This window comes from Triturus cristatus, chromosome 7, assembly GCF_964204655.1.
Source record: "Triturus cristatus chromosome 7, aTriCri1.1, whole genome shotgun sequence".
Lineage (NCBI taxonomy): Eukaryota > Metazoa > Chordata > Amphibia > Caudata > Salamandridae > Triturus > Triturus cristatus.
In genome coordinates this window covers 1,495,993,111-1,496,012,807 of record NC_140590.1, presented here as the reverse complement: position 1 = coordinate 1,496,012,807, position 19,697 = coordinate 1,495,993,111, and the positions used below count along the sequence as shown (strand labels likewise).

At 46.1% G+C, this 19,697-nt stretch overlaps 1 long non-coding RNA gene across 1 annotated transcript in view; it reads right to left on the bottom strand.

The window, feature by feature from the left end:
- Positions 1-4,244: 4,244 nt before the first annotated feature.
- The window catches only part of LOC146812249 (uncharacterized), a 60,862-nt gene continuing 45,409 nt past the window's right edge, over positions 4,245-19,697 (bottom strand). The window contains exon 4 of the long non-coding RNA XR_014965886.1: positions 4,245-4,741. This is a non-coding gene — a long non-coding RNA (uncharacterized LOC146812249). The remainder of the gene's footprint in view (positions 4,742-19,697) is intronic.

Here is a 19,697-nt window from a genome sequence, read left to right as displayed (position 1 = left end):
GGCCTGTTTCTGAGGAGGAACAGCCCACTGCATTCAATGAGGGGTTGGTCGACAAAGAGTAAAATAGTTTGCATACTAATTGTTGTGATTGCACTAGCAACAATATTTGGAAAATCTTGGTTTTTGGAGGATACATTTCCTGTACATTCCTTGGTAGGTACTACTACCACTTCCCCTGAACACATTTTTGTTACTCCAGCCCCCCATAAAGAAGCGCATAGGCAGTCATACACTGACAATATATTATAAAAATGTTGCATCATGCTCTTAATGTGTCCAATACGACTAATTGTTGGGTTTGTGGGTTGTTCCCTTCGGTCACTCATAAGAGCGGTAATTTGTTGTCAATGCCACTGTTGTATACTGGCAGCTGTGAGGGTTGGTACAAATTGTTTTGACTGGTGTATTTTCAATATCAACTTTCTACTCTGGGTCTGACATCCATTGATTCCCACACTGCAAATGAATATTTACGCTTCTATCAAGGGTTTAGCCCCATAGAACAAGGAACTCTTGGGACACTGTCCGCAAAGTCATGTTTTAATACGTACCCAAGAGTGAAGGATAATGCCTGGTTTCGAATGCAAATGGCTGATTTCCAGTGGCTTAACACTTCTGAGTACTTTCAATCCTTCCGACTTCAAAATATTACTAAAGATAAGCGGATGACTGTGTCAGTGATCAATATGACAGCTAGTTTTTGTGCCCAAGGGAATGGGGAGATAAAGGTGGGGGAGAGTAAATGCAATTTCACCTACAAGCTGAATACGACTACTAGTCCACCTTTGATCCTGCTCCATAATGTCTATTTTGTCTGTGAGTCGTACGCTCACGTCTGGCTCCCGAGGGAATGGTCAGGTAGAAGTTATCTCTCTTTCCTTCTTCCTCCTGTGTATGTTGCACCATCTAATTATCATAAAAATCATCGGCTGTAACGCAGAAGTACCTTACTGACCCGAGCCAAAAGTGTTGTTGACACAAAGGATATAGATCAGACAGACACCACTGCAATTTGGAGACGCTGTGAAGGGCCTACTACCCTTTTGGGGTCCCATGGATAATAGCCTTCAAGTTCGTTAGTTAACAAGAGTTGTTGAAGGGGTTATCAATACAACTGCTGAGATAGTGACAAATATCACTGCTGAGCTCCAGGCTAAGAGATTAGTCACTTTGCAGAACAGGATGGTGCTAGACGTTATACTTGCAGATAGGGGAGGGGCCTGTCAAGTCATTGGCAGCAACTGTTGTGTTTATATACCTGATCACACTCACAATGCTTATTCAGCTATACAAAAATTACATAAATTATCGGCTGAAATATACCAAGAAGTAGGTACTTGGATGCTGTTGGGGTGGGTTTGGAACACTCTAACATCCTGGGGTTGGAAGATCCTCAATCTCTTGGCTGTGGTGGCCGGAATCTTCTTTAGAGGTTGCCTCTGCATACAATGTCTCCTAAATTGTTGCTCCTATTTTGTCAATATCCTCACTCCCAAACACAAAAAAAATAAATTTATGATACTAATACCGCAATTATAATACAAAAGGATATTGATGATTTGATGCAGATTGATGAAGGTATTTTTGAGACTATACATTTCCTTGCAGCCTTCATTCCTGATACTGAGTATATGAGCTGCTCCTAACACTGATGCGCCTTTTTCCTCGAAAATGTTATATTTTAAAATATGAAATAGTTAGCTCATGCTAAAAGTAGGGTCCGTTGGAATGAAAATGTTTCCGTTACCTTTGCTTGGGCATTATTCTATGTCAATTAGCATTTGCGGCACCATTTTATGTTTGGCCGCCCTTTTGAACCATGATCGAAACTATTGTCTGTCTCTCTGAAAAAAACGGTTTCTGATGAGTTTCATTTCTCCAAGGCCTTGCTTTGCTAATGAATACACTGTTTTTATTAGCACGTACCTTTCCCACTAGATAGAGGCCTTCTCCCACTAGTCTAGTGGCAGGCATGGACAGAGTGACCTTGGGTAGGAGATGTTGTGTGCCCGGCCTCAGAGTCGAAACCTATCCTACTGTATTTCTTTGTTTAGCTGCATCTGCCTGGAAACTTCAATTATGGGCCTGCTTTCATTGGTTCTGAATTGTATATAATGAATGTCCATGTTTGCTGATGTCAGTCCCTCTGCAGCATTCCTAAGAGACTGGGCAGACAGGGTTAAGCTCGAGTGTATCTGAATAAACATATATTGGTTTGTATTCTCTACTGTCTGGCCGACTCTTCATTGTGCATGAAAGGCTTAGAGGTAGTCGTAGGTGACCCGGTGACCCTAAGTGGGCCACTTCCTTCAGTGGGTTGGTTCGGGGTAGTTTTTACGGGTGGGGGTTCAGGGTAGTTTTCAGGGGTGGGGGGGTTCAGGGTCGTTTTTAGGCGTGGAGTTTCAGGGTAGTTTTTAGGGGTGGGGCTTTCGGGGTAGTTTTCAGGGGTGATTGGGGTTCAGGGTAGTTTACAGGGGTAGAGGGTTCAGGGTTGCTTTTAGGGGTGGGGCTCTGGGTAGTTTTCAGGGGTGGTGGGGGTTCGGGATAGTTTTCACGGGGGGGAGTTTAGGGTTGTTTTCAGGGGTGGGGGGATTTGGGGTCGTTTTTATGGGTGGGAGGATTTGGGGTAGTTTTCAGGGGGGTATGGGGTATTTTACGGGTTGTTTTAAGGCTCAGGGAGGGGATGGGGTTGTTATTAGGAATTAGGGGAAAGCGGGGTTGTTTTTAAGGCTCAGGGGGAAGGGGATGGTAACCTTAGTCATGCATACCTCTTTCCAGTACATGCCTTTACCATGAAAAATTGTGCTAAAGGAATGCCTGGTAAAGTAATACGTGGTTAAGATGCAGTTGTTATACAGACTGCGTTGTTTAGGTATGCAGGGTTGAGGAACTCATTGTTCTGTCATACAACCAAACATGTCATTAGAGCCACAAACGGGAACTGACACACTCGTTCAAATATCTAATAAAGAACTGACTGTTCCAACTCTACAGTGCAGCAAAGTAGGCCTTGCATGGTGTCTTATGCCTGGTACCCTTGAGCATGTACATGCACTTTACTTGCTAGGTCAATTTTCACACTGAAAAGTCGAACACAAGGTATAAAGTGCACTTTTAACATGTATAAGTGTTCAGTGAGATATGCTACCAGTAGACCTTAAGGCAATGTACAAAATGACCTGCATAGGTTAAGTGAGCTAAATGCACTCCTAGAGTCCCATGTGCCCAATTATACATTCACCTTTTGTCCCAGACTTCAATCTGATATACGTAAGTAGAAAATCAGACAGACACTAAAACACCTAATGAGATAGCAATAGAAGCACCTGAAAATTCACTTATATGGACAAGCAGAAATGATTTGTGTCCAGTGGTACTGGAGGCAGTTGTACACACACAGTTAAATAACCAAATTGTCACTAACACACCCATACCTCTCCTTAGAGACACATTTAGAGAGGCATACATGTCACAAAGAGAGGTAGTTATTTACTAACAAAGTTACATAGACATGCATTCACATCAGATAGGAATTGAGACACTCATTGAGATATCTACTAAAGAACTGACAGTTTCAATTCTACCATGCAGAAAAGTAGCCCTTGTATCATGTCTCGGGCCTGCTACACTTGAGCCTGTGCATGCAGTTTTACTGCTTGTGGTGTTTTGTTATTTAAAACTTCTACACAAGTTGCAAACTGGTCTTGTACTACATATAACTGAGCACTAAGGTAGGCTGTAGCTAGAGCATAGTGCAGTTGGTGCAGTTCGGATCACTAAATCTCCCCCTGCTTCCACGGACGGAATGAGTTCTCAGTCACACACACATACATACATCACACGCTGGTGGGGCCCATAACACCAACATTCATTCTCTCAAAACTATCCGTGCCTACAGAGGGATATCAAATCCCGAACCACAGCTGTTCACTTGGATAGAGGAAACCACTTCTACTGAATTACCCTAACAGTTCCTCCATCCGGAGGTCAATTGGATCATTTAGTTGATATTGGATTTAATGACACTTTTAACTCTCAAATTATTCAATAAACATTTCAAGAAATAATCACCCGACACAGTTCTTCAAATAATGATTTTCTTTATCTAATTAAATGCAGGATAAATCCTAATAATGCAATATTATCTTTTGTCATATTTACCTATTCTGACTAATTGTCGTTTTCTAAGTCAGAACTGGTCCTCAGAAAGTTCATCAGAGTCCTAAAGTCTCCGTCCTCTTCCGTCAGCATAAGGATCTCTAGCGAAGGGCAGCAGCATAGAGTGTAGTGTGTAGAAGTAGTGGAGCCCCTTCCCTCTCTAGACTACTAATATTTATACTAAAATTTACATATAACAGTAACATTTTCTCTATTCCCAGGCCACTGATTGGCTGAATTCAAATGCATCTCAATACGTTAGGAAACATTTTCAAATGTTCTCATCTGGAAGAAGTTTCATAGTAGATGGGTGGGAAAGACTGTTCCCAGGTCAAAATGTATCAGTTCGTTGGAAATAGGTTGAGTTCGGTTGTTCACTTTTCCCATTGGCAACAATTACTTCATGTTCAGGGACATTGGCACCTCGCCCAGGGTAGTCTTCATGGGCATGGTCTGACAAGTCACACAAGGGAAACGAACGAAGTCAGTGCAGGCGCCTTTCTCCATTGTTCAAAATGATGAAGTCATGTACTTTAGTTAGGTTTCAGTCGGTGGCCATCTTTTGGTAGGCCAGAATAGTCAACTTTAAGCAAAGAAACACAAAATCGTAATTAATACATAGAAATGATTAAAACAGTGTTATTCCCTTGCTAATACCCTTATGTGTATGCATTTATCTAGACATATGCAACATTCAAAGCCGTTAATGCTGGTTTATTTAAGCGCAAATCACATTAACACTGCCTAAGTAACACTTATCGTTTTAATATGCATACAACTTAGTTCACTTATTATTTTAGCCATGCAAATGCATTCCCATGTGTATTCTCTTGGTTAATAAGGTTGGTTTAGTACCATCACATCAATCTATTAATCATTAGAGTTAATTTTAATCGTTTTAATATAAGCTTATATAAATGGATTGGGTATATAAAAAGAAAACATTTTACCCGCTCCATCACAGTGAGCTATGCACTTAAAAGGTAAGACATGTTCTGTGAAGTTTCTGTGAGCCCTATGGACTCATAGAGATCCATGTACTGAATTTTACATCAACTTTGCCATCCAGACATCAATTTGACATGCCAAAGTTCTAAAGCAGACAGACACCAAAACACCCAGTGAAATAGTAAGAGAAACACCTAAACATTCAATCACAGAGAGAGGCAGAACTCATATGGATGGAATGCTAATGAGGCAGTTAAACACACAATTAAATAACCCAATAATCACTAACACATCCAGGAGGCAGACCATTTAGTCTCTTACAAACACAGTTAGAGAACCCTAGATGTCAGAAAGTGAATCAGCCGTTTACCAACAAACCTATTTATACATGCAATGCCAGCCCCAGATAGGAACTGACATACTCATTCAGATATCTGCTAAAGAAGTGACACTTTCTAGTATTACAAGTAGCTCTTTCATCATTTCTCGGGTCTGCTGCACTTGAATCTGTGCATTCAGTTTCACTGCCTGACTAACCTTTACTTGTAATAATCACAGACAAGACATAAACTGCTATTCTGTAAGTATAAGTCAGTACTGAGGTAGGCTGCAGCTAGGCCATAGTGCAGGGTGCTATGTATGTAAAAGTTAATACATGTACTCTGAAAATTCAGTGAGCTATATGCACTCTTACAGACTCATGTACCTAATTATTCATTCAGTTTGCTTCCAAGACTTTTATCTACTACTAAGTTGAAAAGCTGACAGACACTAAAATACCCAGTAAGATAGTGACAGAAGCACCTAAACATTGATTCACATAAGCAGGGGCAACTGATATGTATCTAGTAATAATGGAAGTAGTTGCACACACACTGAAACCCCCCAGAAATCACTAACACACCCAGGAGGCAATCTATGCACCCTTAAACAGACACATTTAGAGAATCGTAGATGTCACAAAGACGGGCAGCCATTCGCGAACAAACTTACATAGACATGCAATGATAGCTCCAGATAAGAACTGAGACACTGATTCAGATCTGCTAAAGAACTGACAGTTTCAAGACTAACATGTAGAGAATTAGATGTTGCATTATGTCTCAGGCATACTACGCTTGAGGCTGTGCATGTAGTTTTACTGCTAGGTCAACATTCACATTTAAGACTCATAGAGAAGGCATACACTATTGTTCTACCTTGTGTACCTCACCACTGAGGGATGCTGTAGGTAGGCCATTGGGCAGGCTGATATTTGCTTAAACTGTAACATAAGGAACTTGAAGATTCAGTGAGCTATATGTGTTCATAGAAAACCATTTGCTCCATTATATATCCACCGTGCCACCCAGGCTTCAATCTGAAGTTGAAAAGCAGATAGGTACTCAAATTTCCACTGAAATAATGACGGAAGTCACTCACATAGACAGGCACAACTAATGTTTATCCTGTGTTAAAGCAGGTAGTTGCACATACACGTATATACTTAAATACTAACTATCACACCTAGGAGGCAATTCATGCAGCCCCTTACAGACACATTTAGTGAATTATAGAAGTCACAAACAGAGGTAGTCATTTACCAACAATGTTACACACACATGGAATGTCATTCCCTGATAGGGGCTCTCAAAGTCATTCAGATACCTATGAGACAACTGACACTTTCAATTCTAACATGTAAAACCCTTCTCAAACATTAACCTACTCTTTTATCGTATATGACCATCCCCTGAGGTAGGCTGTAGTAGGTCAATAGGGTATGCTCCTATGAGTTAATGTCTGTGTAAGTAGGTGCACGGGTGAGTGAGAAGGTATTGAGAAACTCTATGGGTGAATGAGTGTGTGTGAGTAGCTGTATTAGTACCCTCTCACTCACCCATACATATCACTAAACAGTAGGGTAGGCTGTGGATAGTTAATAGGGTGGGTGCAATGTACCAAAAGGTAACACATATAGTCTGAAGATTGCCTGAGCTATATATGCTCATGTAAACTAAATGTTTAAATAGGTAAAATATGTAATGTGATCTTATATAATTAAGTGATGAATGTACTTCTCTATTTTTGTTTTCAAACATCAATATCTAGTTATCTACAGAGAATTACCATGGCAACAAAATCTCATAGAAGAATGAAGCAGCAGCAAATAGAGTGTCTCCTGACTGACAAACAAAAGGGGGAAAATGCAGAAAAGACAATCATAGAGAAAAGGCCTGCTGGTAAGTGGACCAAGACATTTCTTAGAATTGTTTGTGCACATCTGGAAAAAGTGCAAAAAGAAGTAAAGAAAACAAAATTATGATACTAAGTATCAAAGCACAAAAAGTCTCTGATATAAAAAGTAACATGTTTTTGAAAAAAGGAGTGATTTTAAGCAGAAGAATGTTCAATACTTAAGTAGTTTGCAACTTGTTAACATCTACAAAGAAGTATAAAAGAAGAACACAAGCAACCAAACAAAAGGAATGTGTTGAAGGTGTAGTTAATAAGGCATTTCCTCTGAGCATGAAACTATTTATCTTGGTTTTAAACGTAATAAAGACATTGGACAAAATAGTGTTGTCTTTGAGGAGACAGAGCCAAAAGAAAAGACTTGTTAATAAAAGTAATTCTTACAAAGTTTTTGTGGAGAATGTATACATACTTCGAGTACTCAGTCTTTCTTTAACAAAGAAGGCTATTTACAAGATAACACATTAGTGCATGTAGTCGACGAATCGGGACAAAGTCATGAGATGAAAATAGGAACTACTATTCCAAAAGAAGTAATGATACATAGAAATGTTGAGGAAGTGATTTCTGAAGAGGTGCAAGGAAGGTGTAGACAGGCCCCTGTGTACAAATTGAATTGGAGTAGTGTTTGTAGTATTCAACAACACTCAATTGATATATTGAGAAATGTCCTCCGTAAGTTTGCTTTCAGAAGTTCAAAACAGAAAATACTCTCTTTGTAAGGATTTGATCTGTGTAAAGAAAGCATACTAATTTATAAGGACACTCACTAGCTTGTCTGTCAAAAAAAGTGTGTGAAACAGCTTTCATAGTTTCAGAATGTTAGGGGTACAACACTGAAAATTGAGAACGTTTGTTAGAAGGCTTTACCATGTAAATATTCCTGCTGTATCTTTAGGAGAAATGAATAGAGCTATTTTGCATGGTAGTGTAGTAGAAGTAAAAAAGGTTTATGATGATGTTCAATTTCATTTCTTCGGATTGGAACAGGTGTGTAGGGAAAATGAAGAGTTGGTAACAACAGGAGTTGTGGAACAGAACAGAGGTATTAGTATTGGTAATTTTGAAAAAGAGATTAGAAACTGTAACACAGTTTGTTCAAAGCAACCAAACTGTGTTTATATATGTTGTCAATGCACTCACTACAAGAGTCAAACTTGTAATGTTGATTTGTACATTAAAACTGACAAAGTGAATAATGATAAGTGGTATGAATTTGCTGTTTACCTATTTTTAGAGGGATCCTACAAACGTTTTCAGATATTTTAACTACAAATTTCAAGCCATGGGGGCTTTTATTTGTAATAAAACGAATCCATCTCTCAGTGAAGTGAGTGATTTTCTTAGCACTAAGAATACCAAGCCAGAGGTGCTCCACATATTCACATGCTATTATGGGTAAAATATGCTCCCAAGTTTGGAAAATATACCGATGAGTCTCTTGTCTTTCATAGAGCAGTATATGACTTGCATCATCCCAAAAAAGACTATTGACAAAATGTTAAGACAACAAGTTCTACGATTTCAAAATCATAGGTGTGGAAAATACTGTAAGTGAAATTATACATCAAAAGGAACATTTTATACAAAATGTCCTTTTGGATTTTCATGACCTGTGACCTTAAAAGGAAGAGTTAACAGCTTTTTGTCTGAAGTCAACCGCACTCTCACATGGAAATCACCAAAGAACACATACAACCTTAGAAGAGCATAGGTTTTCCGAAAACATCAATGACTACATTCCTGTGATTTTGAAGATGTCTAATGCAAACAAGGATCTACAATTTGTTGCAGATAATTCAATTGCTGTTGCTCAGTATCAAGTATCAAGAGGAGATCTATGGGTGAGTTTATGGCTTGCTAATACTTGTCCTAACAATAAGGAGCCAAAGGGGAAAGGAAAAGACTGGGTCGTCCCCCACTCAAAACAATTTTCCAACACAAAAGGACCCAATCCATTCAGTACAGGACTGTTTTATACACTGTGTAACAAAAGGAATCGAGAGGTATCAGATTAACCTCTTCAAAACCAACCCCTGTTTAGCTGAAACTATGGGGTGGATTCCCAATTTACCAGGTACTCTACTAATTTAAAATAAAAGTTTCGCAGGAGGGGAGGAGCCTAGCGCGCATCCAAGATGGTCGCGTGAGCACAGGGCTCCCCGGACCCTCTCTGCTCCTCGGAATTTATCCTGAGAATATCCTGACGTGGCTTATGGAATCTGGGAGATAAAGACCAGCTGAGCGTATATCTCTTTTCAAAACTCAAATCGGACCTGGGAATCCTGAGTTGTCGTCGTCGGAACTTTTGGGACCCACCCGACGGAGGTGACCGGGGTGAAGGTGACCCGAGGGACCGGGTTGCAATTGAACAACAGCGGCTTCAGCGCGGTGCCAGCTGCCGATCCACCACTTTCGGTTTCGGTTTTGCACTTCAGGAGACCGGCAGGGAGGTGCGCTCGGGGTGGAGAGGTGCTTCCTGGGCCTCTGCATGAGGTTTTCTTTCATCTGCCACTAGAGCGCCTATCGCCTCGGACCCCCTATACCGACATTTTGTGATCTTCTTGCTGGTGCCTTACACCTCTTGATTGGAGGTCCCCTCGGGTGACCGTGTTCACATGGGGGGCAAAGGGGGTCCCGAGGGCCGCAAGACCAAGGCTTCCCTCCGCGGGGGGGGCAGTCCAGAGCAATAACATGGACCGCTACACCCAGGGCAGGGGGCCCTCTGGCGCTGCTGGCCTCCCCTCGGATACTGCGGAAGGAGGCGCGACCGCCACTACGTAACTATCCTTGCAGGACATTATGGGCGCCATTGATGGCATCAGGGAAACCATCGCGACGCAATATGAGGCCCTGGCCCGTAAGATTGACACTGTCGCGATCGATGTCACCCTGATCCGGGCCGACCTCTCCAAAACTAACGAGAAGGTCCAGGCTCTCGACGCACGGACCTCCACCCTCGGTGCGGATGTGTCGGATCTGCGGGCCGCGCTTGGAGACATCAGGGTGGTTAACGACCATATGGCCCGGCGGCTTGAGGACTTCGAGGGACGGGCCCGACGCAACAACATCCGCGTCATAGGTGTACCGGAGTCCTCTGACGGCCGCCCGGTGGACCTCGTGGTCGAGGAACTTATCCTGAAACAGTTGTCCTCGGCTGGCCTAAGTAAGTTCTTTGCCGTGGAGCGGGCCCATCGAGTTCCGGGCGGTCGGCCACGGCCGGGGGCCCCCCCGAGGCCTATCGTGGCCAAACTGTTCTACTACAGGGACCGCGACGCTATTCTGCAGGCCTCACGGACCCACGGCCCGGTTCGTCATGAGAACTCGACCATCAATTTTTACCCGGACTTCACGCAACTGGTCCAGAAACAACGGATGGGATTCCAAGGGGTGAAGCGTCGTCTCCGTGAGCTGGGCCTAAAGTATTCGATGCTCTACCCTGCAAAACTCCGAGTGGAACATGGGGATCGGACAGCCTTTTTTGACTCTCCTGTAGCTGCAAGTGACTGGCTGGACTCTCTGCCGGACGGAGGTGGCCGTCCCGGACCCTCTGCGGGCACCGCAGGTGATGGGTCCCCTTTAGAATGACTTTTGGTCCTTGATTTTGCCTTTTTGCACTGTACAGTCGGGTCTTATTTCATTTGCATATTGTGTTTTACCAGGACCAGTGAGGGGGGCGGGCGGGGACGGGTCCCTTACCTCCTCTGGGTTCTTTTCGTAGAATGGGGTTAGTGGGGCGACAGGCACACTGCAAGTTGGGGGGGTTTTTTGGCCCGCAGGGGTGCAGGGTGGGGGGAGTTGGTCCTGGGGTGGGGTTGGGGGGGAGGAGGGTTTGTTTTGCTGTGTGTTTTTTGTTTACAGGGCGAGGTACTGATTTTTGTCCACATCTGGGAACTGTGCTGCAGGCTGGGGGACCCTTGATCTATTGGGGGGGATGGGGGGGGACGGGTTGAGGCTTATGTCATGGAACGTCAATGGGTTGGGGGACCGTATCAAGCGGGGTGTAGTACTGCAATATTTGCGTCGTTTGACTCCTGATGTGGTGTTTCTCCAGGAGACGCATCTGGTTGGCAATGTTTGTCATGCAATGAACAGGGGGGGATACCGCCTCGTGGCCCATTCTGGTTTCACAACTGGTTCCAGGGGGGTGGGCATTCTGCTGCGAACCTCACTTCCGGTGGAGATCACTAAGATAGTCTCGGATGACAGAGGGCGCTATGTGTGTTTGATTGGGAGGTGGGAGGGGCAGCCCCTTGCCCTGGTTTCAGTTTACGTCCCCCCGGGCCTCCAGAACTCCACCTTCACTGACTTGGGTCGAATGCTGCTTGACCTTCCGGACAGCCTCCTGCTCATGGGCAGGGACTTTAATTCTGTGGTTTCGGGTGAACTGGATCGTCACCCACCAAGGACCCTCCCCGCTGCCCAGGCATGGCTGGGTGGGATGCTGGAGACCTTCGGCCTGGTGGATAGTTGGAGATTAATGCATCCGACCCAATGTCAATTCACCTTTCACTCGGGGGCGCATGGGAGTCTCTCTAGGTTAGACTACTTCCTTATGCCCGCGGCGCAGACTGGTCGGATTCGAGAGGTCAGGCACCTGGCGCGGGGTATCTCCGACCATTCTCCGCTGTGGCTTGTTTTTGACACCGGGCCGCGGTCTGCAGGGCGGATCGCTCCCATTAACCCATGGTACCTGCGAGACCCTACGACTCGTGACAGCCTGGTTAAGGCTATGGACCAATACTTCCTGGATAACGAGGGGTCGGTGTCTTCTGCAATGTCCCTGTGGGAAGCCTTTAAAACCGTGATCCGCGGACACGCCCTTTCCCAGATAGTGGTGGCTAAGAGGGTAAGGGGGAGGCAGTGGTGAGGCTGGAGACTGACATCTTGGGGCTGGAGTCGGCCTTGGAGGCGAATGTTACTCCGGACGGGCTCCATGCCCTCAGCCTGAAACAGTTTGAATATAGGTCCCTGGTCACTGACGCGGCCAAAACTATGTATAGGGAGCAGCAGGGTCGACTGTACGATGCCGGGGACAAGGCGGGAAAGTTGATCGCGTGGCTGGACAGGAAGGAGAGAGTGAATCGTGTGGTCCCGGAGTTGCGTGCTGCGGATGGTGTGTGTGTGACGGAGCCTGACGAGATTGTGGAATGTTTTGCCGACCACCTCCGGGCTGTGTACTCCCCAGTGACTGACAGGGATGAGGACGACTCTCGCCTTCTACTGAGGGATATCGCCTTGCCCTGCCTGTCCGTTGAGGACCGTGAGCGGTTGGACGCTCCCTTGTCGGTGGATGAAATAGCGACCGCGATCCGCTCCCTTCGCTCGGGCAAGGCTATGGGTCCCAACGGTCTGCCCATTGAGCTATATAAATTGCGCCCTGACAAGCTTGCGCCCTTCCTCAGTCGCATGTTCCGTGAGTCTCTGGCGGCGGGTTCCCTCCCGGCCGATCAGCGTTTGGCCACGATAGTCGTTATCCCCAAGGAGGACAAGCCGCGAGATCGCTGTACTTCTTACCGGCCTATTTCACTGCTAAATGCGAAGCCTAAGATCCTGGCGAAAGTCCTTGCCAATCGTCTGTTGAGCGTCGTGTGCGATCTGATTCATCCGGACCAATGCGGATTCATCCCGCATCGTAACACCGCTCTTAACTTGCGGCGTCTTCATGGCGCCCTTGCCAGGGCGGAGCTCCTCTCCGAACCGGCCGTGCTGGTTTCTTTGGATGCCACGATGGCTTTTGACACCATCGAGTGGCCATTCCTCTGGGCTGTCTTGGCTAAATTTGGCTTTGGGGAAGGATTTATTGGCTGGGTGAAGCTTCTGTACACGGGACCCATGGCTCAGGTGGTGGTGAACGGGCGGGTCTCTCGGCCCTTTGCCCTCGGCAGGGGCACGAGGCAGGGATGCCCGTTGTCCCCTTTGCTCTTCGCTCTCGCCCTGGAGCCACTCGCGGCTTGGCTCCGCTGGGAGCCCTCGCTTCGAGGGATCCGGTGGGCCCCGGGCTTTGAAGATCGGGTTTCGCTGTATGCGGACGATATTCTCCTATATCTCACCTCACCGCGGCAGTCGCTCAACGTCCTCTTTGACGTTCTGACTTCCTTTGGGAATAATTCGGGTCTCACGATCAATTGGTCTAAATCCTGCGTCTATCCGATCTCCGGTGGTCCTCCACTCCTACCGCCTCGGCTTCCGATCCAGGTATCACTGAGCGGCTTTAAGTACCTGGGGATATACGTTTCGCTGGACCCGGTGGCTCGCTATGAGCTGAATCTCCTGCGTCCGCTTCGGCGATTGCGAGAGGATACGGCCCGGTGGTGCAGGCTGCCCCTGTCCCCGCTGGGTCGGGCCGCGCTGTTCAAAATGATGTCCCTTCCCAGGTTCCTCTATGCACTCCAGAATTCCTTCGACGTCATCCCAGTGGCCTACTTTCGGGAGGTAGAGAGCCTGCAGAGGAGACTGGTGTGGGACGGGCGGGCGCGTATTGCTCTTGCTAAGCTTACTCTCCCCTGGTATGACGGGGGCATCGCGCTTCCCGACATTCGCAGGTATTATTGGGCCGCGCAGCTTTCGGCCATCAACCATGCCACGTATGCGCCTGGCCTGAACCCGGCGTATGAGATGGACAAGTTCCTGCTTCCCGGCGGGGACTACAACAGGGCGCTGTACTCCCGCTCGGCTGGCCGGACCCTTACGGGTCCTACTAAGATTGCTGTGCGGATCTGGAGGGCCGCCACTGCGGCCACGGGCTGGGGTGAGCGACTGACATGTGCTACTCCTTTGTTTGCCTCCGATCGCCTGGGGAGCCTCTGGACTACGAAGGGGTTTGACCAGTGGGACACGATTGGTATCAGCAAAGTGGGAGACCTGTGGCATAAGGGTGCGGTTAAGACTTTCGCGGCTCTTCAGGCCGAATATGAGCTTACGGACAGGGAGTTCTTCCGCTATGCCCAGGTTCGACACGCCCTGCTCTCGGTCTTTGGAGAGGGGACCACGATCCCGGTTTCCTCGCCCCTCGAGGACCGCATTCTTGACGGACATGTCCCGGACAGCACTATTTCTTTAATTTATAAGAAACTGATTAATCATCGGGCTGACCTCTTGGTGCGCCTTCGGGAGGCTTGGACGGGGGATGGGGTGGAATTGGACGACGAGGACTGGCAGTCTGCACTGTCGTCCCCCAAAGAGGTCGCCATTCCAGCCCGTCTCCGGTTGGTACAGCTTAAGATTCTTCACCGGGTGTATGTGACGGGTCCTCGCTTGGTCTCGATGGGATATTCCGACGATGGGCTCTGTAAGCGGGGTTGTGGGCTCAGTGCCACCTTTCTCCATATCCTGTGGGAGTGCCGCGAGGTGGCGGACTACTGGCGCCGGGTACATACGGTTATGGGACAGGTCACTGGGGTTGTGCTGCTGCCGGAGGTGCGTCGCTGTGTCCTGAATGTGTGGGAGCCCAATGATTATAGCGCGGCTCAGACTCGGTGGGCGGCCCTGGGGAACATGATTGCCAAGAGAGATATAGCGCAGCTTTGGGGTGCCCAGCGGCCGCCCACCGTGTCAGTATGGAAGGAGAATATGGACTGGTGTATGTTCAGGGAGAAGACTGTGTATGTTGCCCGTGGTAAGCCGGGGGCATGGGGCAGAATCTGGGGGCAATGGAATGCTTATCGCGGGGGTATCTGTACGCCCCCCCTGGTGGACACCGATATCGCCATGTCCCCCTGACCCTTGACGGTTCCGGGCACCTTTTGGAATGACTACATATGGACGTTCAGTTCCCTTGGCCCCCCCCCCCGTCCCCAGCCTCCCGGTACTCCTTCCTTTCGTGTGCTGCTTAATGGTCTGACCTGGAGTTCCCCGGAGGAAGCCTGACCTGCTCCGTTTGTCTTTATGCCTCGCCTTTTGTTTTTCTTTTAGTTTTCTGTGTTTGTTTGATCTAAGTCTCCTGTGCCTCTAGAACTATCCGGACTCACTACGGGGCCGACCCCCGGGAACCGACTGCAGCTTTGATAAATGTATATTTCATTCTGTACTTAGCGGCCGGCCCTGGTGGTTGTAGGCCCGTGCTTGTAATCGAATTATTGTTCAATAAAAACTTTTATAAAAAAAAAAAAAAAAAAAAAAAAAAGTTTCGCAGGAACCCTAAATCAATGTAGCAGTCACTGTGTTCAAAAGCAATTTTTTTATATATTTTTTATATATATAAACGTGTGTGATGAAAACAGTTCATTCACAGGGATACAACACCCCACACCGTTGAAAAATCAGTGAAAAAACAGTTTGTTACACAGTGTATAAAATAGTCCTGTACTGAATGGATTGCTAATACTTGTAACAGAGTACTGAGTATTTTCCTGAAATCCAAAATCTTGCGGAATTTGAGAGACACAGTACAGATATTCTGAAGACTTGCATGCTGGAGTCCTCATCTAGAAAGGATGTGTCTGTATGAAATACTTTAACCCCTTCGCTGCCAGGCCTTTTCCCCCTCCTGTTCCAAGCCTTTTTTTGGCTATTTGGGGTAGTGCGCGATGAGGCCCCTGTAACTTTTTGACCACATAAGATATCCAACCCAAATTTGCATCCTTTTCTTCCAACATCATGTGAATTCAAAGGGTACTCAAGGTTTGTGGATTTCCCTGGAGGAGTCACAGAAATGAGCCAAAATACAGCAAAATGTATTTATTTTTCGGAAAATTGGGAAAAACGGGCTGCAAATGAAAGCATCTGGGTTTTTCTCTGCAAATGTTATCAAAAAAGGGTTTGTGGGGTTGAAATCACCATTTTCCCAGCTTTTAGGGGATACCAGACTTTTGTCAGAAACCCAACATTTTTTACACAGTTTTGGCATTTTTCTGGGACATAGCGTATTTTTGCTATTTTTTGTGCTTTCGACCACCTTCCAGTTAATGGTAGAAATGGGTACAAAAGCAATAATGGATCCTGGATCCTGGAAAGCTATACATTTTAGAGAAGTAGACAAAAGGGGTCATTTGTGTAGATCCATCAAGGTTTCTTTATAGAAACTAACAATCAAATATAGGATAAATTGAAAATTAGTTGAAAAAAACAGCCTTTTCTGTCAACGTTTTCACCTGTAACTTCTTCTAATTATGACAGCTCTTTAAAAGCAATATACCGTTACATCCGCTGGACATTACTGGTTGTGGGGATATATAGTACTTGTAGGTTCACAATGAACCCGACAAACCCAGAGCCAAAAACTGAGCAGCAATTTGCAATGGTTTTTTGTTCTGTACCTGGTATATAGTAATTATTCTGTAAAAATGTGTACATGGAAAAATCCGTATGAAAGACACCTATGTATTTCTGAAGTGGGAACAGTAGATATTTGAACATTTCTGAAATTGAGAATACTCATACTAGCATGAGAATTATCAGTCATTTTTTAGAATGACTTCTTTTTTACACAATGTCTTTCATTTGGAAGGCAGAAATGCATCGAAAGTCAATAGGTAATAACAGTTCCTTTACAAATCTGAATTACCCTAAATCTCCCGATAAAAATGGTACCCCAATTGTGTGGGTAGGCATAGTGCCCACGGCAGGAAATAGCTCAAAACCCAACGTGAACACACCACATTTTCACAATGAAAATGTACCCTTTTTTTGCGAAGTGTCTAGCTGTAGTTTTTTAACATTATCTCTTCCGGCACCTAGTGAAATGTTGCAATCCTATACATTTTTGAAAACTAGACACCGAGAGGAATCCAGGATGGGGTGACTTGACTGCCTCCCACCAGGTTCTGTTACCCCAAATCCTTTGCAAACCTAAAAAATTGTCAAAAAGAACATATTTACTCCACATTTCTGTGGTGGGAAGTTCCGGAATCTGCGTGGATCCACAAATTTCCACACACCCGCGTCCCCCAAAGTCTTACGAGAAAAACAGTACCTTACTTGTGCCGGTCGGCCTAGTGCTTGCGACAGGAAACAGCGTAAAACTCAACGTGGTCACACCTCAATTTCGCAGTGAAAAATGACCCTTTTTTGGCAAAGTGCCTAGCTGTAGTTTTTGAATGCTAGCTCTGCGGGCACCTTGGGAAACCTAGCAAACCTATGCATTTTTGAAAACTAGACACCCAGGCAAATTCAGGATGGGGTGACTTGACTGCCTTCCACCAGGGTCTGTTACCCAGATTTCCGTACAAACCTAAAAAATTGTCCAAAAAAACATATTTTCTCCACATTTCTGTGGTGGAAAGTTCCGGAATCTGCATGGAGCCACAAATTTCCATCCACCCCGCGTTCCCGAAAGTCTTACAAGAAAAATGGTACCTCACTTGTGCGGGTCGGCTTAGTGCCCGCGACAGAAAACGACGCAAAACGCAACATGGTCACACCGCAATATCGCAGTGAAAAATGACCCTTTTTTTGGCAAAGTGCCTAGCTCTAGTTTTTGAACCCTAGCTCTGCGGGCACCTTGGGAAACCTAGCAAACCTATACATTTTTGAAAATTAGACACCCAGGGGTATCCAGGATGGAGTGACTTGACTGCCTCCCACCAGGGTCTGTTACCCAGAATCCCTTGCAAACCTAAACAATTGTCCAAAAAAAAACACATTTTCCCCACATTTCTGTGGTGGGAAGTTCTGGAATCTGTGTGGATCCACAAATATCTACCCACCCCGCGTTCCCCAAAGTCTTACGAGAAAAACGGTACCTCACTTGTGTGGGTCGGCCTAGAGCCCACGACAGGAAACGGCGCAAAACGCAACGTGGTCACACCTCAATTTCGCAGTGAAAAATGACTATTTTTTGGCAAAATGTCTAGCTGTAGTTTTTGAACCCTAGCTCTGCGGGCACCTTGGGAAACCTAGCAAACCTATACATTTTTGAAAACTAGACACCCAGGGGAATCCAGGATGGGGTGACTTGACTGCCCCCCACCAGGGTCTGTTACCCAGAATCCCTTGCAAACCTAAAAATTATCAAAAAACCCACATTTTCCCAACATTTCTGTGGTGGAAAGTTCCGGAATCTGCGTGGATCCACAAATTTCCACCCATCCTGCATTCCCCAAAGTCTTACAATAAAAACATCACCTCAGTTGTGTGGGTCGGCCTAGTGCCCACGACAGGAAACGGCGCAAAACACAACATGGTCACACCTCAATTTCGCAGTGAAAAATGACCCTTTTTCGGCAAACTCCTAGCTCTAGTTTTTGAACCCTAGCTCTGCGGGCACCTTGGGAAACCTAGCAAACCTATACATTTCTGAACACTAGACACCCGTGTGCTTCTAGGGAGGTATGGCTTGCGTGCATCCCCCAACGTTTCCTTACCCAGAATCCCCTGCAAACCTCAATTTTAGCCGAAAAATATCAAATTTTTCACACATTTTTGTTTGGGAAAGTTGTGGCATCACTGGGCTCACTCAAATTTCCCACCACCCAGCATTCCCCCGGGTCTCCCGGTAAAAATGGTGCCTCACTTGTGTGGGAGGCCCAAGTACGATCGACAGGCAAGGGCCCAAAACGTAGTGAGGCGACATCAAAATTGCCTATCTCAAAACCACCTGGTTTTCCAAGGGGGGTCACTTGGGTGTTTGGCCCGGTGCTCGGCGGCCATCTAAGGAAACCTACCAAACCCATACATTTCTGAAAACTAGACACCCAGGGGCTTCCAGGGAGGTATGGCTTGCATGGATCCCCCAACATTTTCTTACCCAGAATCCCCTGCAAACCTTAATTTTAGCTGAAAAAATCACATTTTTCACACATTTTTGTGTGGGAAAGTTGTGGCATCACCGGGCTCACTCAAATTTCCCACCACCCAGCGTTCCCCCGGGTCTCCCGGTAAAAATAGTGCCTCACTTGTGTGGGAGGCCCAAGTACCCGCGACAGGCAAGGGCCAAAAACGCAGTGAGGCGACATCAAAAATTGCCTATCTCAAAACCACCTGGTTTCATAAGGAGGGTCACTTGGGTTTTTGGCCTGGTGCTCGGCGGCCATCTAGGGAAACCTACCAAGCCCATACATTTCTGAAAACTAGACACTCGGGGGCTTCCAGGGATGTATGGCTTGCATGGATTTCCCAACGTTTCCTTACCCAGAATCCCCTGCAAACCTCAATTTTAGCTGAAAAAATCACATTTTTCACACATTTTTGTGTGGGAAAGTTGTGGCATTACCGGGCTCACTGAAATTTCCCACCACCCAGCGTTCCCCCGGGTCTCCCGGTAAAAATGGGGCCTCACTTGTGTGGGAGGCCCAAGTACCCGCGACAGGCAAGGGCCCAAAACGTAGTGAGGCGACATCAAAATTGCCTATCTCAAAACCACCTGGTTTTACAAGGGGGGTCACTTGGGTTTCTGGCCCGGTGCTCGGCGGCTATCT